The sequence below is a fragment of the Tiliqua scincoides genome, chromosome 1, assembly GCF_035046505.1.
Source record: "Tiliqua scincoides isolate rTilSci1 chromosome 1, rTilSci1.hap2, whole genome shotgun sequence".
Taxonomy (NCBI): domain Eukaryota; kingdom Metazoa; phylum Chordata; class Lepidosauria; order Squamata; family Scincidae; genus Tiliqua; species Tiliqua scincoides.
In genome coordinates, this window is record NC_089821.1 from 138,387,142 (window position 1) to 138,402,109 (window position 14,968).

The 14,968-nt window shown below is 44.2% G+C and overlaps 1 pseudogene; it reads left to right on the forward strand.

Annotated features, from left to right (window-relative positions):
* Nucleotides 1-279: 279 nt before the first annotated feature.
* On the forward strand, nucleotides 280-399 carry LOC136638389 (5S ribosomal RNA; annotated as a pseudogene).
* The last annotated feature ends 14,569 nt before the right edge of the window (nucleotides 400-14,968 follow it).

Sequence of the window (14,968 nt, forward strand, 5' to 3'; positions counted from 1 at the left end):
TCTAGTCCTCCTCAGGTTCTTAGCAATGATGCTAAAATAGCTTGCACTAGTAACTGTAGTAACACTAGTAACTTTTTCTGCTCTCTCTAATAACAATATTTGGTTATTTAGGAGGGTGCAACAGGTGCAAGGAGTGGGCCTGGGAGGAGGCAGGATCAACTATTCATTTATTCATTCATTTATTTATTTGTATCGTGGCACAAAAAAAGGTTGAGGACCACTACTTCATTTGAATGTTTATGGAACTGTTGATCACTTTTTATTTACATTTCATTTTTATTCGATAGCAACTGTTACCCTGCACATGCCCGATCTTGTCTGATCTCGGAAGCTAAGCAGGGTCAGGCCTGGTTAGTACTTGGATGGGAGACCGCCTGGGAAGACTGGGTGCTGTAGGCTTATACCATAGTCTTTCGAGACTGAAGGTTGCCAACCAGAAAAACAAAAAACAGAAACCAAATCATGGAATAAAAATAACACGGTTCTTATTCTCAGTCTTACAGTCTAAAAAAAGGCACAATACATTAGGAGGAAAAGTAAAGTAAATGGAATGGAGGATCGATCAAGAGAAGCCAGAGTGAGTAATGGCCAAACAAGGTCTCTTTCTCCTTCTGCTTCACGTGGAGTTGCCGCCATTCATGGAGTGTGATTGGAACAATTGACCTATTTAGCCTGATGGAAGAAGGCCTTGCTTTCTCTTCCATTCCCTCTGCTATGCTGCAAAATGGCTGATGATTGAAGGGGTCAGGGTTTGAAACAGTCCTTGTGAGATGCAGTCACACATCATGAATGGGTAACAAAGAAGAGTGTACTCATCATGAGGGATGAGTGAAACCAATAGAACTTAATGAAAATTTTTTTGACCAAGTGGAACTTCAGCACAGATTGTGGTATCCTGGACTTATTCTGTAACTGCTTCTGTCATTTCTTAATTTAAAAAGTTGACATATCGCCCAATCCTAATCATCTATTTACAAATGTGGAATTTGAGGGCAGCAGGCAGGAAGCAGGCTGGAGGTGGTGGATCTTCACAACAAAGGCACATGCTGAATCCTACCCCTGGTTTTCTCTGCCCTGCCTCCTTCCACTTCTCAGACTTATACCAGTTACACAGCTGGAATGCAAAGAGACCCATAGGTGATTGGGGGCCCAATCCTATCCAGCTTTTCAGTACAAGAGCAACCACACTGCAGCCCTGAGGTAAGGGGACAAATGTTCCCATACCTTGAAGTGACCTCTGTGATTGCCTCCCCACCACAGAATGCAGTGCATGCCCCACTGGCACAGCAGCACCTGCACTGGAAAACTGGATAGGATTGGGCCATAGGCAGCCTACTGGTAGGTAAATAAAAACATTTAACTTACCTCTTGTTGGTCTTCTCAACACCCCCACCCTATAGCATACAGCATGTATTCTGTTAGCATGATGACATGGTATGGAGTGGGGGGGTAGCATTCAACTGTTAGGCTCAGTCTTTTACACACGTACTTGGGAGTAATTCCAATTGAACTCAGTGGGGCTTACTTCTGAGTAGACAGGTAGAGAACTGTGCTGTTCTTGCCTCTTTGTTTACAACAGTTAATTTCATAATGTTATTTTGCTTTTATGTAAAGAGAACCGATAATGTGAACTTTCAATTATTTTAATCAAAGAAAAAGATGTATACTAAGAAAAAAGTGTTGAGTTTGCCTTTAAGTGAAGTCTTGTGACTGCCTGGGAATGTATGGGCACCCTCTCATATTGCTATTACTTGTTGAAACTTCTTTGCCTGCCCTTGAAATTCCTCAGAACCTTGCTGTCCCACACCCTCTCCCCACTCTTATGGGATTCAAAATTGAATCCTACCACTTAGAAAAATTACATAATCTGGTACAAATGAGGGCCCCCCTCAATTTTCCAGATTGCAGCAACTAAACCTTATCTGGAAGTTAGTTTCAGTTAACTACATGGGACTTATTCCCAAGTACCTGTGTTTACAATTTGAATGAAAATCATTAGTATGGGGAAAGGTCCTTGGCATGCTTCTTCTATCAATTCATACATGTTTAATTTCTTCCTTCCATTTTTTCTGGGTTTGCCTGAAAGGGAAATGGGAGGCATGCTAGAGAAAGAGTTAAATATTTTCCTTTCCCTTTGGGTAAAGAATTTGCAACATAGGCACTGTTCTGAAGCAAGAGCTGCTTTGATCTCTTCACATATTGCCGTGAGTGACGAGAGGAGAAAGCTAATACCTGTTTGTGACAGATAGACAAGACAGAAAAACGGAATGTGTCAATAAAAACTTGAGCTGAGCTTTTAGCCCTTTAAATTATTTGGATGTATGGCAATAGCAAGGATAAAAATTGAACAGTACTCCAGTTCAGTAGCAGAGCAGAGGTCTACTCAAATCTATGAGGAGATCATTGCAAACCACTTTCATGTGGTGATTGACCACAGAGGGTGTTTAACATTTCAAAATGACACTATGGGGATGTGGGGGCTAGGGATCAGTTTGGCTGCACTTGTCGTAAGAGGCAACTAAACAGTCACCGGGTAGATGGGACTCGTCAACCTGGGAAGGTAGCTCATCTGAGAGAAGGAAAACTCTGATCCTAAACCTCCACTGCCTTGTGGCTACATCCAGTTATGGAAAAGGCTTCAGGAGTCAACCTCGAGGCAAAATCCGGAGCCGGAGTCCCTGAGGCAGTTCGCAGCTGAACACAGTCACGTTCTGGCAACTCCTGCAACGCCGCTGGAACCAACCATATTGGCTTCTGCCTTTCCATTGGACCATTTCAGCGACATGGAGAGGGGGGATTTGCTGCATGGGTAACAGTCTATCCTCCATATCTACTTTACCCAGGCTTTGTGCACTGGAGAGGACACTCTGTTCCAGAACCACCATTCAGAGTGTGATACCATAGTCTTCCGAGACTGAAGGATGCCAACAAGATGGATTTGATCACATGAGCTATCTCCAAGAAGAACTGCACATTCATGGCAGCCATTGGCACTGACATGGAGACATTCCATGAAAAATGTCTATTAGGAGTACACTGAATGTTCAGAAGTGTTTCAGAGAGGAAAATATTTGAAAATATCACATCCTCCCTTCCCTCCCATTTTGACTCAGCTCTGATTTTGGGGTGGGGTTGTAGCTCTGCAAAGAAGTACCTGTATTGCATGCAGAAGGTCCTGTTCTAGTCCCTAGCATCTTCAGATAGTGTCAGGAATGACCCCACATCACCAGTCACTGCAGACAACGCTAAGCTAGATAGACCAATGGTTTGATTCAGTGTAAGGCAGCTTCCTACATTCTGTGGGGTACATTTTCCTTTATACATTATTGTTTCTGCATTTTTGTTGAACTCCACATGAGATTAATATTGTGTGAATTATTTATTTATCTATTGAAAATATTTTTATACTGCTTTTCTAAAATCCAAAGTAGTTGAATTGACTTCCACCTTCTTCAATACCTTTACAGCTGAAATATTGTATATTGTATTGTATTGTATTGTATTGTATTGTATTGTATTGGCAACCTTCAGTCTCGAAAGACTATGGTATCGCGCTCTAAAAGGTGGTTCTGGAACAGCGTCTAGTGTGGCTGAAAAGGCCAATCCGGGAGTGACAATCCCTTCCACACCGGGAGCAAGTGCAGTCTGTCCCTGGTCTGTCTCCCTGGCTATGGGCCTTTGCCTCTTTGCCTCAGACTGTTGGCAAAGTATCTCTTCAAACTGGGAAAGGCCATGCTGCACAGCCTGCCTCCCAGCGGGCCGCTCAGAGGCCAGAGTTTCCCACTTGTTGAGGTCCATCCCAAAGGCCTTCAGATCCCTCTTGCAGATGTCCTTGTATCGCAGCTGTGGTCTACCTGTAGGGTGCTTTCCTTGCACGAGTTCTCCATAGAGGAGATCCTTTGGGATCCGGCCATCATCCATTCTCACGACATGACCGAGCCAACGCAGGTGTCTCTGTTTCAGAAGTGCATACATGCTAGAGATTCCAGCATGTTCCAAATTGTTATTCACACTGATTAGTCCCACTTTATTAATCATTCACCATCACAATTTTCATGCATAGCATGCTTTACCATTTTTTTTTTAAATGATTCTCATTGCAATGCTGCATTGTATTTTAGGCTGAGAGGCAGAAGTGTGCCCACAGAATCCTAATGAGCTTCCAGTTACTGAGCTAGGATTCACACCCAAGTCTTCTACATCCTAAACCAAGTCTGTAGGCATTTCATTATCCAAAACAATTGTTCTAGGCTGAATGAAATATGTGTATTTCTTGGGTTGTGGATTAATCTATAAGGTGTGATCCTACGTATTATTTAGGGCAGTGGTTCCCAAACATTTTCAACTGGCAGCTCCCTACGCCTACTGGGCCACTGGCCGAGGTTAACCATTCAGGCTACAATCCTGTACATTGGATAGGGCAGTAGTTTTTTCACGAGGATTCTGTGATTCCTCTGGATGGTTTCCATGGCTCCATGGGATCCAAGGCTCATAGTTTGGGAACCACTGATTAAGGGATAGTTACTATGTCCGTACATTCCCTCTCTGTAGAGAAGTATTGCAAAGTTGGAGGTCATGTGGGCATACTAGTCACTAGGCCTCCACTGCCAATGAATTCCATAACTTCATCCTCTGCTATCCATAGGGAGAGAGCATTTGTCTGAAAAACCAAACACTCTCCTTGGGGAGAGAGTGTCCTCCAGATTAACAACGTTGGAACCCCAACTCCCTTAATTGTAGGGATTATCTCTCCCTATGGACACTCTCCCTATGGGCACTCTTGTCTGAAATGTGTTCACCTCTTCAGACAATAGCTCACCTTGTAGAGGGAGGGCAAGGCTACAGAGTGTGAGACTTGCTAACATGCTTTGGGCAGTCTGTGGGGATCTCCATAGTTATAGAATGCATGAGCAGGGCTTCAAGTTTGGTAAAATGATATACAACTATATAGGATTGAAGCCTATATAGATAAGGACAACTGCGTTCTTGTTAAAATTTATTTAACAGATACTATAATGAGAAGCACACCTACTTCATTACACCTCCTATTTAAAAAAGTACAGTATTCATCCATCAGCTTTAGGTATTAGTGTATGGTGAAAGATGAAGGCTGATCAGAAAAAAGGTAGAGATCCTTCCATTTTTTTAATGCCATGCCATTATAGTTTAAAGCAGAAGCTGTCTGCCCCAGAATATAGTTATATTTAGCTAGCACCATTGCTCTGATTCATGGCAATAGAATTTGGTGTCCTCCTGTCCACATAACAGCTGTGCTCTCTAAATATGTCACACAAGCAACACAAGCCTTTTGAGACAGTTATTTGATTTTCTCTGTAAACTGCTTGGTGAACATTTTGCCAAAAAGCGTAATACAAATATCCTTAATAATAATAATAATAATAATAATATCAATAATACTGAATAACTGTAGTTCCCATAAAATAATTAAAATAAAAATGGAAAGAATTGTATGAGCTAGATAAACTCGTAGAATTCCTGAATTGCTGTAGTTCTGTAAATCAAAGCTGATCCTGCTATTATTCAGGGTAAAACTATCTGTGTTATGTGCAGCAAATATCCAATGATTTGCTTCCTTGTATTTTTACTCCCATGGCAAAGGTTATGTATTTTCAGACTCCAAAATGCTTTGGACCACTTTAATTGTCAAACTTTCCTCTCCCAAGCAGTGGCTCAGCTAACGATCCTGTTGCCCGTTGCAGAGCGCAATATGATGCCCCAAAAGTGACGTCACTTCTGCATTTTCATATCCACTTTTTTTAAAAAGTGAGAAATAAAAAATTGCCACATCTCCCAAGCACCTGCACCTTCCCCCAGCACTCAATCCCTACTACTGTCTGTCTGAGGCGAGCCCTGTGCACACATGAGGGAAGCTTCAGACATGCCCTCCCCCCTGGTGCCAGGCAGCATGGCTTGCCTGTTTGACGGTGTCATGAATATGTACAGTTTAGGCCTAGTAGCATGTAGAGCCTGAACCAAATTAAACCAGTAACAGAGAAGTGGCTTGCTGTTCCTAGCTGCAAGGATGTAACAACAGCCAACGAAATTAACAACTCAATGGAAGGTAATAATGTAGCACCTATGCAGACAGAAAGGCGTCCATCAAGGATGGAATGCATCTCCAGTGGATCTCCAGTGGGGAGGGAAAGAACTAAGAGGACTAGCATCCAGCCCCACTTCCTGGAAGATTCTGTCCCCAAGAGTTTCTGATTGGACAGTTTAAATAAGTAGGGTCACCTCCATCCTGTTAGCATGAGAAGTATAAGAACAAAGCCCAAGGGGTGTGTCGGGTCTTTTTAGTGGAAAAGGTTGTGGGTGCAACATCCTGTAGGTTTAGAGCCTGGTCCACCAGGGCCATGTGGCCTAATAGGTAACCTGGAGCTGCAATATCTACAAAAGAAAGCTGACCCAGGTGAGAGTTAGGGAATAATAGAGTTAGCCAGTTAGTTTTGTTATTTTAATGCTGATATGTTTCCTAGAAGTTTTATGCCTCTAGCATTTGCTGCCTTTTGTAACTTTATGTAACCCTATCTACTTAATAAAGTAAAAATCCTTTTACTAAGTTGTTTCAATGTTTGTTGGGGACAAAGTTTCAGAATCCTGCTTAGCCATTCAGCAAGCTACCAAATACTCATGGAGGACTAGTAACTTGAGGACTGAGGCTTTAATTAAAGAAAATGCTCAGTGCCTGCAAGGAAGCCTAGAGGGTCTCCATGTCCCTGGACTGAGACACTGGCACATACAGGGTGGTGGCAATGCTACTGAACAGGGGTCCTTGAGGGCTCTAGGGTTCAAGAACCAAGAACTCTGAGCACCCCCAAACCCCGGGAGTATACGACAGACGGGCAGAGCTTGAGTCCCACAGCTGGCCATGGGGGGAGGGGATGCTGTGGCGATGCCGCCACCCGCTCACTGGCTCTCAGTTGCCATGGGGGAAGGAAGGACATGGGGCTGTCAGAGAGAGAGAGATTCTTGGTGGGAAGACAGTGTATAACTGAAGGGTTAAGCACCTTTTACCTCCATGCCAGGATCCCAATATGTGAATGAGGAATGCCAATTTCATAATGAAAGGCATTTTTCTAGAGGAGTGCTGCTCCCATGACTGGAACTCTCAATTTCTTTTTCTTGTCCAAAAAAACAGTCTCAGGGAGACTTGGATTAGATCAGGGCTTTGGTGTGAAGCATGGGGGCCTTAATCAACTTATCAGTAAACATACACAGATTGTGCTGATGCCCCTGACACCTGATTGTGTCTGAATGCCCCTGATTGTGCTGATGCTAAGTCATTCTGATGCCCCTGACACTATAAAATAGCTGATGATAATAAATGGGAGACCTTCCAAGAATTTCACACAAAAGGGGTGTGCTTGTCATGCATCAGCCACTCTTACCCGGTTCCCATCTTCACGCTGAGCAGAGGCATGATAATCTAGGCATCATATTGGTGCCTAGGACAGGGGTGGAGTGTGCTAACAGTTATTGTATCATGACTTATTCTTACCTGCAGTCTGGCTCTGGTTGGCAACCCCCTCCCACCTCTCCTTTAGTGCAGTCTGAGATTGGCTCGTTCAGGAGCCAGGTAGGAATTTTTTGCTATTAGGTAGATTGGCTGTGAGCTTGCAGGTTTTTTTCACTTACACAAAACTGGCATTGGATTTTTTTATTGGCTAGAAGTTTGTTTTGTTTACAGTTTCCCTTATGGTCACTTTAGGTAGGTGCCATGTGGGCCAATAAGGCAGGAGTTGAGAGTTTGATATCCACCCTGAGATAAGCAGGGTCAAAGGGTAAGCTGGTACCATTCATCTGATGTATGAGCCCTCTTGCCTGGAATACACTGGCAGCCTCACTTGCTTTCTGGCTAGTGGGAGTCTGCATAGTCCAGCTGCTTCGACCCTTCAGGGTAGACTGTGACAAGCTAGCTTTGTCTCTTGACAGATTGCAACTTTGAGTCAAGGTGGTCTTGCCCGTGATTGGGGAAATACATATGGTCTCAACCACCTCTCCCCTGCTTAGCAGCCTGTATACTGGGGGTGGTGGTGGTGTTGTGTTTAGCTTCTCTCTGATGCAGGTTCACTATCAAGCCTCTGTCTCACATGTTTATTGGGGGGGATGAATGGGCAAAGAGAAAAAGTGCTTCGAAAGGCTCTCATTTTCCTAGCCTTCTATAGGGAAGTGCTGATAGGGCAAGAGCAGAAATCTAGAAGAACGGATTATTGGGTTGAACATCTTTCTTTTCTTCTTGTACAGTTTCTGTGATGAACAGGTACTTAGCTTCAGAATGCATGACAATATTATTTTTCCACACTCTGTATTTAGAGAGCACTGAATGCAGTTTTCCAGTGCATGCAATCCAATCTATCTCAGGCAAGGCAACCATCTGACTTAGCCTTGTGTTTGAGCTATTTGGCAAAAGGGAACACCATTCTCTCTCTCTCTCTCTCTCTCTCTCTCTCTCTCTCTCTCTCTGTGCGCGCACGCCTGAGTGTTCTCCTTCTGTAATGGGGAATGGAGGTGAGATTGCTATGGCTGCCTGGTTCATCAAGTGAAACCAAGACTGCAGAACTGCTAGGCTTTATACCCAAGGGTGCAGGAAGCCTGGATAACTTCCATAAAATAGAACACTTTATCACGTGGCACTTTGAATCAGCAGACTGCATTTGTGTGGCTACAACAGATGTGCTGTGTTCACGACAGTACCCAGAAAATGGTCAAGTGCCAACTTAACAAGTGCGAGAGCATATCGTCCCAGCAGGAACCAATCTCAGTGAAACAAACTGGCAAAGTGGCCCATTTGTCATGATCCTGAATGCCAGATCTGTCAATTTCAAGCTTGTGGTGCTGAGGATGGAAACATCCAGACTTCTAGCCACTAATTGATGGCAGATTTTCAAAGAAGTCTCTCTCACATTATGTCTTTTGGAAAAGAGAGACAAGATCAGATCAGTCCTGCATTAAGCAAGACTTCCTGTGAGCTGTTCAGAAATATGTCAGTATCCAAGAAACTAACAGCTTTTCAAAAAGCTGTGGAAATCAGGGCAGAGATGTTCTAGCAAGCTTAAGTGGAAACATTAACAGCCAAGAAATATAGGAAACCACACTGGATTCTGTCATTAAATCACAATGTATGTACTTATACTGGAGCCAGGTCATGAAATTTTGCAGATTACACCATTAGTGATCAGCTGATTCTCCTCCACCCTGACCCTGTACTTACAAATCCAGCTGATCTGGATCCCTTTCAGTTAGGCTTCTGTCTGGGTTTTGGGATGGAAACAGTTTTGACTGATAACCTATGCCAGGGACTGCACAGAGGGAGTGACTCCCTGTTGGACCTCTCAGTAGGTTTCAGTACTATTGACCATGGCGTCCTAGGTCGCCTGGCTGGGTTGTGAATGTCAAGTCTTACAAAATTTTAAACAGTCATGGTAACACTGTCACATAATATATACAGCGGGAATTGCCACAGAGAGGCTCTTTCAGAGTGATTTGCTTTTAATATGATGTCATGCATCCGTAAGTCTGCTGGAAAATATAGTCTTTAGGTTTGCTACTTGGTCTCCTGTGATATGATCCATAAAATCACACTAAATGCTATACCACGTTGACAGAGCCCAGTTTTGTTCAGTTGATGTTTTGGATAACTGAGGAATGAACTTTTAAGAAGCCATTAGCCATGTAAACATTTTGACCTGAGATGAAACCTGAATGATTGTGAGGCATTAACAATAATAAGATTGCAAAAGACGTAAGGCTGAATAGCTATTTTTGGAAATGGAAGCTGCTCTTTACACTTCCAGGGATTCTGCATGAAAACATTTCTGCTTTATGCATTTTATCTATCCTTCCAGTCCAAAACATTGCATAGAGCATGAAAATGAAGGGCTGCTTTTTATTTTGTTTTCATTTTTCCCCCAGCTTTGCTTCTGCTGTACAGTTGAGGACAGGTTGCATTCACCAAGCTAGCTCTAGCTTATCACAAGGTTACAGTTGGTTAATGCTCAGTAAGTAATTGGGTTACATGGTTGCCCCAGCTTTAGAAGGTGTAGCCTTGTATGTTTGGTGCAGCAAAAATATCAAAGTGTCTTGAAGCATCTTAAAGACTAACCAATGTATTTCAGCATAAATTTTCTGTCAAATGGCTCAATACAGGACCAATTTCCTTCTATCTGCATTCACTAGCCAGCTTAGCATATTGCAGTCAGATCATATGCATATTTTACTTCACAAATTCAAGCGTATGCATTTGGGAGGAGAGAGAGAGAGAGAGAGAGAGAGAGAGAGAGAGAGAGAGTTAGAGTTTAAATAGTGTGAGTGATTGCCTGCACCATTCTACTCACTAGGGGCATAATCCTAAGCGTGCCTTGGATCAGCAAAAGTCCCTTGCACCGGTCCAGGAGGGTCGCAAACATACCATAAAGCACGTTTGGACCTCCTCAAGAGTCAGCTGGGCTGGCTCAGGGATGCATGTTTGAATACAACCTCCACGCCGACTCTGACGGGGAGGGTTGCATCAGCTGAGTTCAGCCAACACAAGGGTCTGGGGTGAATGAGAAGGAGGAGGCAGGAGGGAGGTGTTCTGGGGCAGGGGGAGGGTGGGCAGAGGGCAGTCCTGGGGCAGATGGGTGGGGAGAGGGAGGTGGGGCTGGGACCCAGCTGTTATGCCAGATCCCAGCTTGTTCCCTGAGCAGCACAAAGTGTCTGCAAGCTGCTCTGCTGTCCTTGGACTTATGCAACCTTCTGAGATGGCGCACATCTGAGGACATCCACTGGGGCTGCAGTGGCTTATCTGGGTACCTCTGGCTGAACCACCTTGGGCCCCTATCTTGCGCTGGATACAGCACAGGCCTCCTGGCCTGCCTGTTCCAGTACAAGATAGGATTGCGCTGTAAGTGTATAACCTGGAGCGAGTGTGAGATGGGAGAATGAATCTGCTGTTCCCTCTGTTGCTTCAGTTCCTGTGTGTCTCTCATAGTTTGGTTTTACGTTTGTAAGTCACAGTACATATTTTAAAGGGAGTTAAAGGAAAAGGCTTCCCCCCGTATCCACAGATTCTCTTATTTGTGGTTCTCACCCTTATGCCCCTTCAGGTAACTGGGAACACAGGGTTCCCTGACAGATGCACTCATCGCAACTGGTGTGTTCAGCACTCCTGCAGAATGTCTGCACTGATACTTACTGATAATGGAGTCAGGATTCTCTTATATGTGCTTCTATAGGGGATCACCTGTATCCGCAGATCCTGTATCTGCAGTTTCACTTCTCTGCAGATCTGTGGGGCTCCAGTGCCCCCCCCAAGCGCCCCATGGAGACAAGACAAGGGGCACTGTGTCTGACCATGGCCTCTGCAGGGCTCAGAGTGATGATTACAAGTAAAAAAAAAGTCACTCCAGTTTTTCAGCAAAACTGGAAATGATGTTTTTATCCCTTTAAAAGGCATTATGAAGGCCAGGGAAGCCCCGGAAGGTCCAAGGAGGTCCAAGGAGACCCATTACAGAGTGGGAGGCTTATGGAGGGGTAAAGGGAAATAAATTCTTGCCCCCTCTGAAGCTTCCCAAACTCTGTAATAAATATATACAAATAATGTGTAGTCCTCCTTCCTTAAGAACTATGCAAATGTGTTACAGCACAATTCTAACTTTCAGGCCTGCAGTGGGCCTGCGCTGTATCCTGCAGTGGGCGTGCACTGTATCCAGTGTAAGTTTGGGGCTGACTGCAGCTCAGCCCAAGGCAAGGGGAAACTTTTCCCCTTACCCTGAAGAGAGCCACAGCAGCACCAATGGGTCTACTTGGATCTGCGCTACCTCAGGAGGTGATGCAGATCCAAGCAGAACGGAGCAGCCAGAGGCTGCAATACACTGCCTAGGAATAGGGATCAGGATCCGGCATAACTGCCAGGTCCTGGCCCCACCTCCTGTTCCCCACCCGTCCCCAGTAACACATACCGCCTGCCCTCCCCTGCCTGAATTGCCTCTGTCCTGCTTTCTCCCTGCCCTCCCCACACACACCCTGACCCCTGTATTGACTGAGCTTGGCTGACACAACCTTATGTTTCGCTGCTGCTGCAGAGGCCGGATCTGGCCTTCATGGGCCAGCGCACCTCCATGTGCTGGTGCAGCTTACACATGAGGAGACGCAAATATACTTTACGGCATGTTTGCAACTCTCCCAGGCCGGCACAAGTTGCACCAGTCCAGGGCACAGTTTGGATTGTGCCCTTAGTTCTCAGGCCTGCAAGTCACGCACTGTGAGATTTTGATCTGCGGAATTATATGTTGAAAAAATATTTGGACACTCATTTTTTTGTCTATGTAGCAAAGTCCCCCCCCCTCACCTGTTTTCCCCTCTAGAGACACCATCAGTAAGCAAATAAGGAAAACTGGAAGTCAGTGCTTCGTGTGTCCATTTGAACTTCTTCATACACTGTATCTCAGGGGAGAGATCTCTACTGTGGGTGGGATGAGAGAAATGTGCGTGGAGGGGGGAATAGATATGTCAGGATATGGAGGGAAAGGAGAAAGAGAAAATATTTCCTTTGGCAATTCTGTTTCCCTTTCCGAGGAAGGGACTGTTTTCTTCATTCTTTATCCCAACTGACAAGTACAAGCACTTTGGGCCCTAACTGGATGTGAACATTGTCAAAAGGGATTTGGGCTAAAGGGAGGCATCTGCAGTTCCGTTCCAATTGCGCTCAGTGCTGGAACCACTTTTGCCAGCGTGGCAGGGTGGCTGGTGGGCAGACACCAGCGCAGATGGGAACTTCACATACTGTACGCATCATGACCAACTATAAAAAGAGTCACAATGAATCAGTGGTTACACAGCGAATCTCCTTGGAACCTTCACATCCAATTTCTATCCAGCTGACATCCATAGCTTACAGTGAGCTTTTGTGTTTAAGCATTGGTACAGTATTAATGCAGGAGCTGAGCGGCTGTGGATTGCCATGGCGCAGATTGAACCACTGATCTCAGCCAGTTGTTTGGAAGGATGGAGCGGTTGAAGGAGGGGCTGTGTGGACTTCTTTTTCTTCCTGGTTGGCAGAAAAAATTGTGTGGACTTCTTTTTTTCTGGTTGGCAAATGTAGGGGGAGACCTGATATGTAGTGGGAGACCATGAAAGAGCAATTCTGTGCGCTGGTTAATTCTTTAGTCTCACTAGACAACTGAGGGGAGGAAAAAAAAATGAAAGGACAAAAATCATAATTAAAGCACATGGCTTCCCTTTCTTTGAAAGGTGAGTCAACCGAAAGCCAGGCTGAGGTAAAAGTGACAAGCTGGAATGAGTTGACTTGACGGTGCGTTGCTCAGGTAAAGGTTTGACGGTAGCAGTTCAAGCTTTCTGAAGTGAAGTATTATGAAGAGGTAAATTATGTTTTGTATTCATGACTGAAAGCATTTTATTTTAAAGCCGACGCTGTCAAGGTGGAGATGCTAGCTTTATGTACCAGTGCCTCTAGCCTTCAATGTGAGTGAGGCAACATGACAGCTTGTAATAAGTAATTTTTATACAGTTGCATTTATCACTCAAGTAGGCTTGGCAATATTAAACACAGACCTTAAAATGCTGCAGAAGCGAAGGACAGGGGCTGGAGGCCATACAGTGTGTGTGTGTGTGTGTGTGTGTGTGTGTGTGTGTGTGTGTGTGTGTTCAACTTTTCTTTCCCTGCTCCTCAAGCTGGATTCTGTTAATGTAGCACTTTTTAAGATATGCACCGAAATGCCTCCAAATTGTTAATACTTCACTAAAAGGTTATGAATAGAATGACCCCATTTAGCCCAAAGGATGTTGTTTTAGGCTTTAATGAATAGACATTGCTACCATTTTCTGGCAAAAATCAATTGCCTCAATTAATACATTTCAACCCTTCCGAATATTTACAAAGCCAAAGGCCCAGAGTCTCTGTCGTCCTGCTAGTTTCTTCAAAAAAAAATAACTCCAATTTGGTGAACACATGAGGTGGCAGCAGCTCTGTTGCATTTGCCGTAAAATATGGTTTCAAGAATGCGCGATTTTGTTCTTTTTCACCTCTTTGCTTCTCCATTCTTGCAGGCTTTCAATCATGAATAATCCATTGCAAACAGAGTTGGCAAGCAGACAGTATTTTACTGCTCAGAGCAGTAAAACCATAGTAATCAGAATTGGGACCTGAAAAGTCAGTCAGCTCCAGGTTCTGTCAGGCTCCACCACCCATCACCCGCCATATTTCGTCAGGCTGCACCCATAAATTGCCAGGTTCCAAATCGATCACATTCTTCCAGATTTCAGCCCTGATCTGTCTAATTCTACTCTAGAATCCAGTATATTAAAAGCAAAAGTTGGCAATCTGACGTGCAGAACACAAACAAGGATAAATCTAATATCTGAGACAGGTGTGGAGGAGCAGTCAACGCTTTTGATTGAAATATGTATAACCCCAGTTATACACATTTCAAAAGCTCACCCAGCCTGAGTGCAACTGGTTCTTCAGCTGATCACACAGTGTGTCAATAGGCTACCAATTGACATGATCATGGCGCTCCTTTCCTTCCACCTCTGCATTCAGCTCTACAGAATGCTGATTGGCTGACCCTTGTGGCAATTACCAAGCCATTCCTCCCACACATCTTTTTTGTAATTTTTGAAAAGTGGATTGATTTTTTTCTTTTTCTTTTAATGTACTTAATAAACCATCTACATTGCTAACCAGGCTGGGATCTAATACGTGTTTTTTGTTTGTTTGTTTGTTTTTAAGTTTGTCTGAAGCATGGAGAGGGGACAAAACTGGCCTGTAGTTGAGCTTGATATGTGTATCTAATAATACTAATAATAATAATACAGGTATTTATATACCGCCTTTCTTGGTTGTCAGATTTCTCCTCAGACTATGAAAGATTGAAGGGGGAGGGAAGCCACAGCAGCAACAAATGAACCTGCCCCTGAAGTGAGTATATCTTTCTTAGGTCAGGAGCAC